The 14,128-nt window shown below is 35.0% G+C and overlaps 1 protein-coding gene across 2 annotated transcripts in view; it reads left to right on the top strand.

Annotated features, from left to right (window-relative positions):
* LOC113522251 (pleckstrin homology-like domain family B member 2) overlaps positions 1–14,128 on the top strand; it is a 116,963-nt gene that overhangs the window by 88,157 nt on the left and 14,678 nt on the right. The window lies entirely within an intron of this gene.

Raw genomic sequence — 14,128 nt, 5'->3', positions numbered from 1 at the left:
CATTGAAAGAAAAAAAATATAATAAGTCTGTAATCAGTTTGAAATTGAATGGTCACCTCCGTCTGCGATATTGGTTTAAACTGGAGGAAACCAGAGAAAACGGTTGTAAGGCATAAGGATGAACTCTCGGTCGATGGTCAGCTAATTAATATACTTATTTATTTAATAGTTAGATTATATTTTTTACATATTTGTATATAATATATAAAATATATATATATATATATATATATATATATATATATATATATATATATATATATATATTAATAGTTTAAACTCATAAAATATAATAGACAGATGTGATTAAAAATATGTTAATTAATGAAATTAAAATGAAGTATGCTTTAAGTTTTATTTATTTATTTATAGAAACACCAACAACATTATAACATATATAATTTTACCAGAGGGAGACTTTGTACAAAAGTCGATTGCTTGGGTATCTCTGTCCCATTCGTGTTTCAACCGTGAAGCAGTTGTGTTTGAATGGCTGTGTTTCGGTTTGAAGAGTGGGATATAGCGTGAATTTACTGGGTACAGAGTAATAACACCTGAGTCCTCAGGAATGGCAACGCATGGGGGGTATCATGGGCGAAACAGTATACTCTGTTATGTCCATGGTACTGCTCATGTCTATAAGCGACGGTTACCACTTTCCATCAGGTGGCCCGTCAGCTTGTTTGCCATGCCAAGTTGTAAAAAAAAAATGTATTAACATACATTTGTTAGTTATAAATTGACTTAACCTATGTTAGTAAATGAGCGGTCATAACGCTCTTGCATTGATAACCTGTCCCACCCAATATTTTAGGATGGGACAGTCCATTTTATCAGCAATTGTCTTCAGGACACTGTTTGAGCTAACACGCACCCTATCCAACAGCGAAACAATTCGTTTGCGCCGTATTGCGTAAAAATCATCCGTACGCTTTCGTGCAAACATGTGTGACGCACTACAGCGACGGGCTAGCCCCAACAGTGCTCTGAAGGCATTAATGCATGTGCCTTTTTAAGGTATTCACAGCATTTACTTTAACAAGAGACTACAACATGGGGTTCTTCAAAAAGGGGGTAAAGAGGTTTCTTCAGGGTCGGCAACGCACGCGTAATACCTCTGGTATTGTAGGTGTTCATAGGCTATGGTGACCACTTACCATCAGGTGGGCCGTATGCTTGTTTACCACCTCAGTGGTATAAAAAAAATACAGTATGAAAGGAAATAAACAATTTTAATGAATTAGGTAATAATAGACTACCTATATTTCAAAAGTTACATTATTAATTATGGAAATATATATGTTTTTTTTTATTCCGGATAACGGATACGGTTTTTATGTACCCGGAGCTGTGAGTAATATCAGTAACTCATCATCGTCATCATATCAGCCTTTAACTGTCCACTGCTGAACATAAGACTGCCCCTTGGGGGGTTTTGCCAGTATTTGCCACGCTTGGCAGGCGGATTGGGAACTGCAGTCAGGCTTTAGATATGTTTTAAGAGGGACGCTGCTGCCCATCCCTCGCCTTCCCTTAGTCGGCTCTAACGATACCCACGGGAAAGAAAGGGGTGGCCTATTTCTATGGGTAAATTGCTTAAGGCAATTAATAAACTTAAGTCTAACTGTACGTGTCAAACAAAAAACAACTATACGTGGCCAACGTTAATAATAATTTTAAGACACTTTAATGCAAATAAACTTCGTTTTATTTCATTTCTGTGCATCAGTTGTAAATATATATTCATGATGATGATTGGAAAGCCGTAAATAATAAAATAAACGGCAATTCACTAAACCACAATGAACGTAAATACAGCACAAAGAAATAGTTAAGCTGATGCGTCAAACTCTAAATTCGTCGAATGTCGGAGAGACGTCGAGTGTTGCCAGGTGCGATTTTTGTTTTCTATCCAAATTCCAAATATTTTTCCTGGGGGGAAAGGGATTGTTAGTAATGGAGACTGAAAATCCCATTGCTAGCAATATACCCAACCAGGTCGTCCTCCACGCGGTTCCCCCTGGAAACTATCATGGTTAATTCCTGAGGAATTCATCGTGATGGGCTAACTGGCCTGTTATCATTTTCCTCTATCACCCTTCACTGGTGCTCCGCCAGCGTATCCCGTTAGCGCAGGCGGGGTTACCATTCCATTTTCATCCATAAAAAAAATCCTCTAAATTGTTACGATATCTATTATTTTTATCTAACGACTTCAGAAGGAAAGTTCTAATTCGGTTATATTTTTTGTTTTGTATTTTTTTTTTTGCATATTAGCAATTTTGCAAAAAAAAAAGCAATTTAAAATAGCAAACAAGCTGACGGCCCACCTGATGGAAAGTGGTAATCGTGCAACATGAACAGTACCGTAGACATAATAGAATGTACTATTTTGCGTTGTTACCTCCGAATTCGTTATTTAATAACCGATTTTTCAAATGTTTTATTTCATCTTAAAATAATACTTTCAGATTGGTAGAACTTTTATCAAAATCGGTTCAGTAATTTGGTTTTTAAATCACAATAACTGCCACAATTGAAGTCGGTTTTTTTTAACAAAATCTACTCGTAATCACAAACCTGTGTTGGTTGTGACTACGTTTTACCATTAACCACCATGGAAACGACGTCAAAACACCGTTCTCCGCACTGACTTCTTCACCTCATGTCACTTACTAGCTTCATTCTATATTTCTGTATTCTATAGCTTTATATATGTAGTATATATAAAGGTATACGGTGCGGTTTACAAATACCAAAATGGTCAAAAAAATTTTTCTTTAACTATTTTTCATTCCCTCAAAATACCGCGAACACGAAAAGTTTTTACTCGAAATTGCGAAAAAATACCCAACCTGGCAACGCAGTGGGGAACGTAAATATACTAGGCAGGGCGGAAATTCGTTGCAAGCATAATATTTGGATACACATAAACAAAACAGAGATGTTTGTGCTATTAGTCCAGAGATAATGTTGTTTATGTAACACCAATTGGATATTTGTTGACAACGTGCATCGTTTGTTTTACCAAAATAAATAATTTATGCATTTATTTATCAATATATTCAATATATTTACCGTTAATCGTCCACTGCTAAATATAGGCCTCTCCCCATTGGGGGTTTTTCCAACAGTTGCCACACTTAGCAGGCGGGTTTTTTTTTTTTAAATGATGATAATGGAATGGTAACCCCACCCGCGCTATCGGTATACACCGGCGGGGCACCAGTGAAGAATGATAGGTGAGAATGAAGCAGGTCAGTTAGCCCATCGTGACGAATTCAACAAGAATTGTTCACGATGGTTTCCAGGGGGAACCACGCGGAGGTCGCCCTATTAAGATATATTGCTAGCAATGGGGCTGTCAAACTCCATTGCTAACAATCCTTTTCCTCCTTAGCAGGCGGGTTGGCAACCGCAGTTAGACTTTGGTTATGTTTTAAGATGAGCACTGCTGCCCATCCCTCTACCATTACGTTCCCTTAATCGCCTCTTACGACACTCATGGAATTTCTTTATATTATAAACTAACTTTTTGCTCGCTACTCGATACGCTTGGATGTCATAAGGTAACCAATTAAATAGGGGGGGAAGGGATTGTTAGTAATGCGGATTATCAGTCCCATTGCTAACAATATACCCTTACAGGTCGACCTCCCCTTGGTCCCCCCTGGAAATCATCGTGCTGAATTCACTGGTACCCCGCCAGCGTATACCGTTAGCGCAGGCGGGGTACCAGTCATAGAAAAAAATGTCCTCAGGAATGGCAACGCATGGGGGGTATCATGGGTGAAACAGTATACTCTGTTATGTCCATGCTACTGCTCATGTCTATAGGCGGCGGTTACCACTTTCCATCAGGTGGGCCGTCAGCTTGTTTGCCATTCTAAGTTGTATAAAAAAAAAGTTCCGTTAAATTTAAACATCGATTAAGCTTGACCACTTGTTAAATTCTCTAATTTCAACAGTAGAAGCACTTAACGTTGTTTACAAATCGCTCTCAGATGCTATATTTAGTTACTCATAGTTACAGCACATCTGTGAATTATTAAATGAGACGGAAATTTCAAAATGCAAAATTTACGGTTGCGAATAATTCAACAATGAAATTTATTACTGTATTGTGACGATAAATTTTAGATTTCATTTGCGAACTATATATTTTGTTTTTCACACCTTCAGACAATCTACGGAACGAGTTTGGGATTGCAAATCGTAAAATTTACATTTGCGAATAATTTTGCTATAAAATTGGTACTATGTTTCAGTTTATGACTCGAGTCTGTATAGTATGATCAGTTGTCAAGCAAAGTCGTTTATTTATTAAATATTGTCCCAAATAGTTTATTCCACTTTTCTTTATTATCGATATAATAAAATCTCATTAATAAGTTCTTTTTTTATACCAATAAGGTGGCAAACAAGCATACGGCCCACTTGATGGTAAGCGGTTACCGTAGCCAATGAACGCCTGCAATACCAGAGGTATTACGCGCGCGTTGCCGACCCTGTAGAAACCTCTTTACCTCGCTTTTGAACAACCCCATACTGTAGTCTCTTGGGAAAACATCAGCAGGGAGCTCATTCCATAACCTGAGTGTTCGTGGGAGAAAACATCTCTGAAACCGCGTTGTACGCGACCATTTAGGCTGTAGGGTATGAGGGTGAACTCCCTGTCGATGGCGAGCCGTACGATGATAGAAAGTGGCCGTAGACATCATATTGAGTAATTCCTCTGAGCACAATCCGTTGTACAAGCGGTAGAACACGCAGAGTGAGGCAAATCTCTCTTAAGACTTAACTTAAGGGTTCGATACCGCTTGCAAGCCTGGGATCATCGACAATTCTCATAGCTCGTCGTTGCACTGAGTTGAAGGGTTCAAGCTAGTATCATAGGTCGATTCCTTGGGTACCTCTGTCCCATTCGTGTTTCAACCGTGAAGCAGCTGTGTTTGCATGGCTGTGTTTCGGTTTGAAAGGTGGGATATGGCGTGAATTTACTGGGTACAGAGGAATAACACAAAATAAAGAAAAAAAAAAATACACCGACCCTAAGATTTTACTTTATCACCTAAGTTGGTTACCTTTTCGTAGAAGAGCTATTGAAGCAGAGAAGCAGATTGTCTGTTGATTATAGCTGGAAATACTTATATATTTGACGACTTACAACATTGTTCCATCCATTTGTTTTTTTTTATACAACTTAAAACGGCAATCAAGCTGTCGGCCCACCTGATGGATAGTGGTAACAGTCGTCTATAGACATGAGCAGTACCATGGACATAACAGAGTATACTGTTTCGTCCATGATACCCCTCATGCGTTGCCATTCCTGAGGACTCAGTTGTTATTCCTCTGTACCCAGTAAATTCACGCCATATCCCACCCTTCAAACCGAAACACAGCCATGCAAACACAACTGCTTCACGGTTGAAACATGAATGGGACAGAGGTACCCAAGCAATCGACTTTTGTACAGTCTCCCTTTAATAATAATCAAAGTACTAATGAGACCAATTGCCTAGTTCCAGACAAACCGGGACGCGTATGCGTCATATCACAATACAAGGCAACGATAGCACGCAACTAGGGCACAGCCCTGATTACACAATCGTTTTCCATTTCATCATAGTCCATTTAGAAAAGTTTGTTTTTTAAATCCACCCGGTTCATAATCGTACCTGGAGCCCTGTTTACGGGGCAATCATTTGAACACATGTTTCTGACTTGCTGTAGCCCGCAGTTCCACCTGGATGTCCGCGTAAATCGGTATATAATACAAAGTGCCGTATGTGCTAAGTTTTGTTTTAATACACAATGATTAATGATTGTGGCCGACAAAAAAACATACTTCAATTGTGACGTAACCAGTTATTTCCATTTAAAAAGTAAACTAATGAACCGATTTTGATAAAAAATTCTATGAGATTAATCTATAAATATATCCTTTCAGATAGAAAAAGAATTTTCCAAATCGGTTTACAACTGATGGCTTTATAAGGTAATAAACGTTGAAAAAACATACATACAACTAAATTGTGAACCTCCTTTTTTTTAAGTTGGTTGAAAAATACGAAAATACGCAGTCGAATTAAGAGTCACCCCTTTTTTGAAGCCGCTTATATTATTTTTGTAAACTCGACAAATATATACCTAATAAGCGGATACGTGTTACCGGATGTCTCCATTCAGCGGTATAGTGGTTTCTTAAAACTCTTTTTATGGACAATCCTGTGATATTTCATCACAGTCTTATACATGCTCAAGCTAAATTTAACATTTTTTTAATTTACTTTTTTTTTTAAATTTAATATTTTTTTTTTATACAACTTAGAATGGCAAATAAGCTGACGGCCCACCTGATGGAAAGTGGTAACCGTCACCAATAGACATGAGCAGTACCATGGACATAACAGAGTATACTGTTTCGCCCATGATCCCCCCTGTGCGTTGCCATTCCTGAGGACTCAGGTATTATTCCTCTGTACCCTGTAAATTCACGCCATATCCCACCCTTCAAACTGAAACACAGTATCTGTGTTTTAACTTCTAATACCTTAAATCATATTTTTTTTTATATCTGAGCTCTATTCGAGCCTTTTATATATACAGTGTGTATTAAGCTTTAGAACTACGAGTACAAAAGACGCATATTCAACCGCCATAACGGCGGACTCCTTCCTGTTAATTAATTTTAAACTAAATAAAGATGTGTCCCAAACGGAGATCAAACCTACAGCCGTTACGTCCAAAGAGACCGCCGCAACCGTCTGTTAATAGCTCATACAAGATTGATAATATGTTAACTATTTAGAGATATTGTTTTAGGAAAGAGATTCAATTTTATTTAAATTTATATGAGACCAAACTGAGGAAACTCTTTAAAAATATCGATATATCCTTATATATATAAGTACTTTATATTATCCTCAATTTCGTGTATAAAATAGTATATTTTACATATGTGTATATTTGTTATTTATATATATTTATTCGATTACATGTGTAATTTTAGTATGTATGTATATCAATAATTACTAGTACCTCATTCGAGTATTCTGACACTTCTCTAAGGTTGACTGGGAGAGAATGCTTTTTTATCACATATATTTACTAAAGAATAACTCCCTTCTTGTAAGACCCATTTTTTTAGAAACTCCTTCACATTTCGTGCTGCGCAACTGTTCCATTACTTCCTTTAGGAAAAGACTGAAATCACACCTTTTAACCAATTGTACATGATAATTATACACTTATACATATGTATATATACATATGTATATATATTTATCTATTTACTTATTTACGTATTTATTTATTGATTTATTCACAATTTGTGTTATTTTCCTGCACTGGATTACCCAAATTAAATCATTTTCTCTCTAACTACACTTGGTTGGCTGGAAGAGATCTCTTTCAGAGATAAGCCCTCTCTTGCTATATATATATATATATATATATATATATATATATATATATATATATATATATATATATATATAAATAAATATATATACATTATATACGCAGTGTAGGATGACCCCTCACTAGATGGAGTGACGACCTAAAATGCGTTGCAGGGAGTCAGTGGATGCAGGTGGCTCAGGACCGTTCCTTATGGCAGTCTATGGGGGAGGCTTATGTCCAGCAGTGGACGAATAATGGCTGAAATGATGATGATGACGTACATTATATTAAAACTTCATTCGTATTAAAAAAAAACTTTTTTGGCATTGATTGGAAATTAAAAACAAGTGTAAACATACATTTATTATATATTTTTTTGTAATTATATCAATTGTTAACTGTCCACTGCTGAACATAGGCCTTTCCTTATTGGCGGATTTTGCCAATAGTTGCCACGCTTGGCAGGCGGATTGGCAACCGCAGTTAGGCTCTGGTGATATTTTAAAAGGAACGCTTCTGCTCATCCCTTGATCATTTAATTCTCTTACTACACCCACGGGAAGGGAAGGGGTGGCCTATTCTATGCCGGGACCACACGGCCATTGTAACATATATAACAAAGAAACCTTTGACCCGAGACTTCGTTCGTGTAGTCCAGAACTTTCTCCATCCCATACAGTACGTGTATATCAATTTGCTTGGGTACCTCTGTGCCATTCGTGTTTCAACCGTAAAGCAGTTGTGTTTGCATAGCTGTGTTTCGGTTTGAAGGGGTTTATAGCGTGAATTTACAGGGTACAGAGGAATAACACCTGAGTCCTCAGGAATGGCAACGCATGAGGGGTATCATGGGCGAAACAGTAGCTCATGTCTATAGGCGACGGTTACCACTTTCCATCAGGTGGGCCGTCTTGTTGTTTGCCATTCTAAGTTGTATAAAAAAAATGGTAACTTGTTAAGCTGTTAAGACACTACCAGGTAACGAATATACTCACTTTCACATATATAATTTATAATTACTAACAGTAAGGATTGTTCAGTTTTGTAAATGTCTACCAAGTATTCGTGGATATTTTATTTATATATTTACACCTTATTGCACCAAGTAAAGCGGCCTTATCGCTAAGCAATCTCTTCCAGACAACCTTTGGGTAGAGGACATTGAGAAAAAGACAAAGAGTGGATGGCGCACTATTATATAAATATTATTGTATACAAACATACATATATACATAACATACACATACTTAACAGCACATATACAACAGAAAAAAAAATAACGAAGGAAAACGAAGAGAGAACACAGGAAAATAGTACTAAAGTGAGTGGTAGTAGGATTTAACAGAGGTTTTGAAGCTAGTAAGAGTTGTAGAGTATCTGCTTGGTATTACTATTTCGACGCATTATGATAATCTTAAATGAATTCGATAGTTTATCAGTACACACAGATATACTAAAATTAATAACTACAGATTAAAAATGTTCATGCTTATAGATAATGGTTACAATTTTTCATCGCGTGAACTTGTTTTTTTTTATGGATGATAATGGAATGGTAACCCCGGTGGCGTTATACCTTCGAATCTTATTTTACTAATATTCCATTAATTACGACACAGGCTCTAAAATCTTCCCCGTCTGCTGCTGAAACTTTACTAACAGACAATGTTAGCAAGTCATCAGCTGTATTTAACTTTAGACATACATCATCAGTAGAAATAATGAAAATATTCAAACAGCTTAATAATAAAAAAACAGAGGATCTATGGGGTATATCTGTTAAAATACTGGATAGTATAATGGAAATTATTGCGCCCTCTCTTGCTTTTATTTTCAATAAATGTATAGATGAAGGTAAATTTCCTAACATAATGAAAATTAGTAAAATCATACCGCTTTTTAAATCTGGAGATAGGAGTGACCCAATAAATTATAGACCTATATCCATACTCCCAGCACTCAGTAAAATTTTTGAAAAAATAATCCTTATGCAACTTGTCAGTTATTTCAATTTAAATAATTTAATCCACAATAGTCAATTCGGTTTTTCCAAAGGTCGTTCAACTACAGACGCAGGTGCAGAGTTGCTTAGACACGTATTTGCTGCATGGGAAACTAAGATGGATGTGATAGGTGTTTTTTGTGACCTTTCTAAGGCTTTTGATTGCGTTGATCATAATACATTGCTAAAAAAACTTGCTTTTTATGGCGTCAAAGACAATGCTTTAAATTTAATAAAATCTTATCTATCTGATAGAATACAGAAAGTGAAGATTAGCAACGCTACGTCTGACGGGTCACTTGTGCAAATGGGTGTACCTCAAGGATCTATTCTCGGTCCATTTTTATTCCTAGTTTACATTAATGATCTCCCATATGCCATGCAGGATAGATGCGGCATAGTATTATTTGCAGACGATACTTCATTGATTTTTAAAGTTAATAGAATGACTAATAATTATGACGATGTAAATGGTGCTTTGCGGCGTCTCCTGCATTGGTTTACAACTAACAATCTTATGTTAAACGCTAAAAAAACAAAATGTGTTAATTTCTCTCTGTCTAAAAGTTTTAATACTAATTGCAATATTAAATTAAATGACGAATCTCTCGAATTTATAGAATCTACTGTCTTTCTAGGAATCACACTAGATAATAAAACACAATGGGGTGCACAAATTCAAAGCCTTGCAGCGAAACTAAGTTCAGCAGCTTTTGCCGTGCGTAAAGTTAGACAGTACACTGATACTGATACTGCTAGATTAGTCTATTTTAGTTATTTTCATAGTTTACTCTCTTATGGAATATTACTATGGGTAAAAGCGGCAGATATTAAGAATATATTCATATTACAAAAACGTGCCGTTCGAGCGATCTACTGTATGAAGAGTCGTGACTCATTAAGAGAGAAATTCAAAGAGGCAAATATTCTCACCGTTGCTTCTCAATTTATATATTCAAATATCCTATATGTTCATAAAAATCTTGACTTATTTCCAAAAAACAGCAATATTCATAATATTAATACTAGATTTAAAGACAAACTTGCTGTCCCCAAGTATCGTTTAGAAAAAGTTAATAGGTCTTTTATGGGAATAGGTATAAAAATTTACAATAAGATACCAAAGGATATGTTGGAATTACCCTTAAATAAATTCAAAACATCTGTTAAATCATATTTACTGAGCAAAGCCTATTACTCACTAAACGATTACTTGAATGACGAGTGTGCATGGCAATAGTTGTTCATGCACTGAATTTTCATTTAATGTTAGACATAGACACCTATATAAATATACATTGTAAATAAACTGGCTTTAAAAAAAAAAGTAATTCAATTGAGTTTCTTGCCAGTTCTTCTCAATTGGATCTATATACCGAACTGGACGGTAGGGTAAATATAAAATTATAATGTAAAAATTTGACGTTCATAAGCGGCTAAAATGTCCTACATGAATAAATGATTTTTGAATTTGAATTTGAATTTGTTAACAGTATATATGTATATAACAGTTAACAGATGATAGGTGAGAATGAAAAGGTAGGTCAGTTAGCCCATCGTGATGAATACAGCTGGAATTCAGCAAGATGGTTTCCAGAGAGGACCACGTGGAGATAGACCTGTCAGGGTACATTGCTAGCAATGAAACGGGTAGTCCTCAGTACTTATAATCCCCTCCTCCCCATGAAATCAGGTCAGTTAGCCCATCGTGATGAATTCTACCAGAATTAACCACAATAGTTTCCTGGATGGACCACGTGGAGGTCGACCTGACACGGTACATTGCTAGTAATGGGACTGGTAGTTCGTATTACTAACAATCCCTTCTCCTCCACGTGAATTTGTTTGCCAGTATAAGCAGGAAAAAAAAATATTAAAAAATAAGTCACGGAACCCTAAACGCACTTTGTCCCTGTTAACAGTGACATAAATCTCTTCTTAATTTTTTAATTTCCTTCATAGACATGAAAGCGTTACGTTCCGTTTTATTTTCGTTCCGTCACACGCTGTTTGCCGCGACATGCGACATCTTGAACGCATTCGTTATTTCCTTTGCCCGCTTGTTAATTATAAAAATAAACGAAATTATTATTTTAATACCGAGCGTGGTGTAACTAAATACAGTTAGTTAATATTGTCTATGCTCGTTAAAACTTGAAAAAAATACACATCTTTTAAAGTATACTTACGTACAAAAAAAGCTGTTAAAATTAAAACATGAAAAAATTGTAAAATTTATATAATTATAAGACATCTAATCAATGAATAAATACTACATTTTGAATTCAGAATTAAAACAAATTATATAACAAATAAAAAGGAATATAGGAAAAGGAAAATAGAAAGGAAAAAGAAAAAAAAAAGGAGATTGTTAATAATGGGATCTTAACTGCCCCCTTAGATTATATAGATTAAGTATCGACTGTAACACACAGGTCAACTTTTAATCAGTCACACGTCAAATTGACTGACACTTATTTTTTTTTATCAAAACAAATTCACTTTTTTGCCAGTGTTGCAAGTGATTAAATTAAAAAAAAATCAGATCAGGTCGATTTTTTTTTTTGTTCTTTGTCTATTTGTTTGGTATAATATAAATATACGAATTTACGTAATGCTTACAAAATAATATACATGTATTACTTAAAATGGCCGCCATTTTCGATTATTTAAAAACGGAAACATATTTTATGCCTATACTTAAATACCCATTAACAAATAGTAATGATGAGCACCTATAAACCATACCTTGTCTAAAACGAGCTATAACTTTTTCATTTTGAAGGCAAGTAAATTTATTATTTATGCCTACTCCTATTTTTCTTCCCCCGGAATTTACTTTAACGTAAACATTCATAGTGACATTGTGATTTGTAGATCCTGTTTCCTGATACAAGCATAAAATAGGGAGGGAAGGGATTGTGAATAATGGGGAGATTAGTCCCCATTGCTTACCTTATCAGGTCAACCTTCACACGGTTTCCCTGGAAACAATCGTAACTAATTTATCATTGAATTCTTCATATTGTACTAACTGACCTGTGTTTTCACCAATCATCCCTCACTGGTGCCCCGCCAATGTATACCAATAGCACAGGTGGGATTACCATTCCATTATCATCCATTAGAAAAATACAAGCATAACAGGGATGTCAAGTTACCAAAAATATTAAATTTTATTCAAAAGCATATACTATTTTATAAATTAAACAAAAGTTTGTACTTTAAATAAATTAGAATTAACTTAACACATGTATAGGTAATTATTATGTTGTATTACACGAGGTATAAATAGTTTTCAATTTCTATTAAAAAAATTTAGAGAATAGAATTTTTAAAACTAAAGAATAGAGCATTGTTCAATTAAAAAAAAATTCGCGCCAGACAACAGCTGTTTTACAGTTTATACTTAGGTTTATACAATTTGCAAACCATTTGTTGGACTTGTTTTTTTGGCTGACTCATTTTGACATATATTTTTTATAAACGCAACCCTTAAAATTATTGCGCCACTAGAGCTATAAATTAATACTTCAACAAAATTATAACCTTCAAAGAACTACGGAACTTATTAATGTAAGTTCGACCCACTCTTAACCAGTTTCTAATTATTCCTTGTCACGTACAGGTAGATAAACATTCTAAAAAAAATAACGTAACCACAAAATAGATTAATGTTGTAGAGTTGTAGCACCCACGATTCATTCTTGTTACAGAAATAAACTGTTTGAAATTAGTATTAAAAACTGTTAGTCGCTTCGGAGTTCGGATTCCTAGCGCTTGACAGTCAAGGGCGCTGAGAAAAGTTTTGACAGAATTACGTGTTGGCGGGAAATGTAAAATTGCGCGTTCGAATTTCGTGCGTGTTCATAGTGCATTTCGTTTTTTTTTTTTTTTATATTATTGAATAAGTATTGTGTTTATTTAAATGTAGGTCGGTAATTATAACAAAAATGACATAATAATGTTAATACTTACTTATTCAACATTTCTTCAATAATAAATAGATATTTACATTAATATTATAAGAAATATTTTAATTTATAATACATAAAAATTCAAGTACCATTTTCTGACCTTAAAGTCGTACCTTAAAGTATACTTAGATAAAAAAATATTAAAAATCATAAATAAATAATTATAATACGTCTAAGTAAAAACAATATTTAACGTAATAATAATAAACTATTTTATTTGTATATTAGTTTAATATAATTAAATATTATCAGTGTACTATTATCACATAAAAAAAAAAATAAAGCTGGAAAATTGTGTTCAAAATGAACACAATTTTCACAATATAACAAAAATATAATAACCAACATATTTTAAACCAGAAATAATATTTTATTTCGTTATTTATTAATATGAATAGACAAATCCATAAACTTTATGTATTCTTAAGATGCGTATCATTATTTTAGCCGTTAATTGTCCACTCCTGGACATAAGCCTTCCCCAAAAGGAGAGTTTTGCCAGTAGTTGGCAAGCTTGGCAGGCGAGTTGGTAACCGTACTTAGGCTGTTAGAGATGTTTCAAGAAGGATGCTGCTGTCCATCCCTCGCCCTCCCTTAGTCGCCTTTTACGACACCCACGGGAGGCCCATTCTATGCCGGGACCGACACGGCAACCTGAAAACCATAGTCATCACGATGGGTCAACTGACCTGACTTCGTCCTCGCATATCATCATTCACTTTATACTCCGCCAATGTATACC

The sequence above is a fragment of the Galleria mellonella genome, unplaced genomic scaffold, assembly GCF_026898425.1.
Source record: "Galleria mellonella isolate WM207_F2 unplaced genomic scaffold, CSIRO_AGI_GalMel_v1 utg146, whole genome shotgun sequence".
Classification (NCBI taxonomy): domain Eukaryota; kingdom Metazoa; phylum Arthropoda; class Insecta; order Lepidoptera; family Pyralidae; genus Galleria; species Galleria mellonella.
This window is presented reverse-complemented; position numbering and strand designations above follow the sequence as displayed.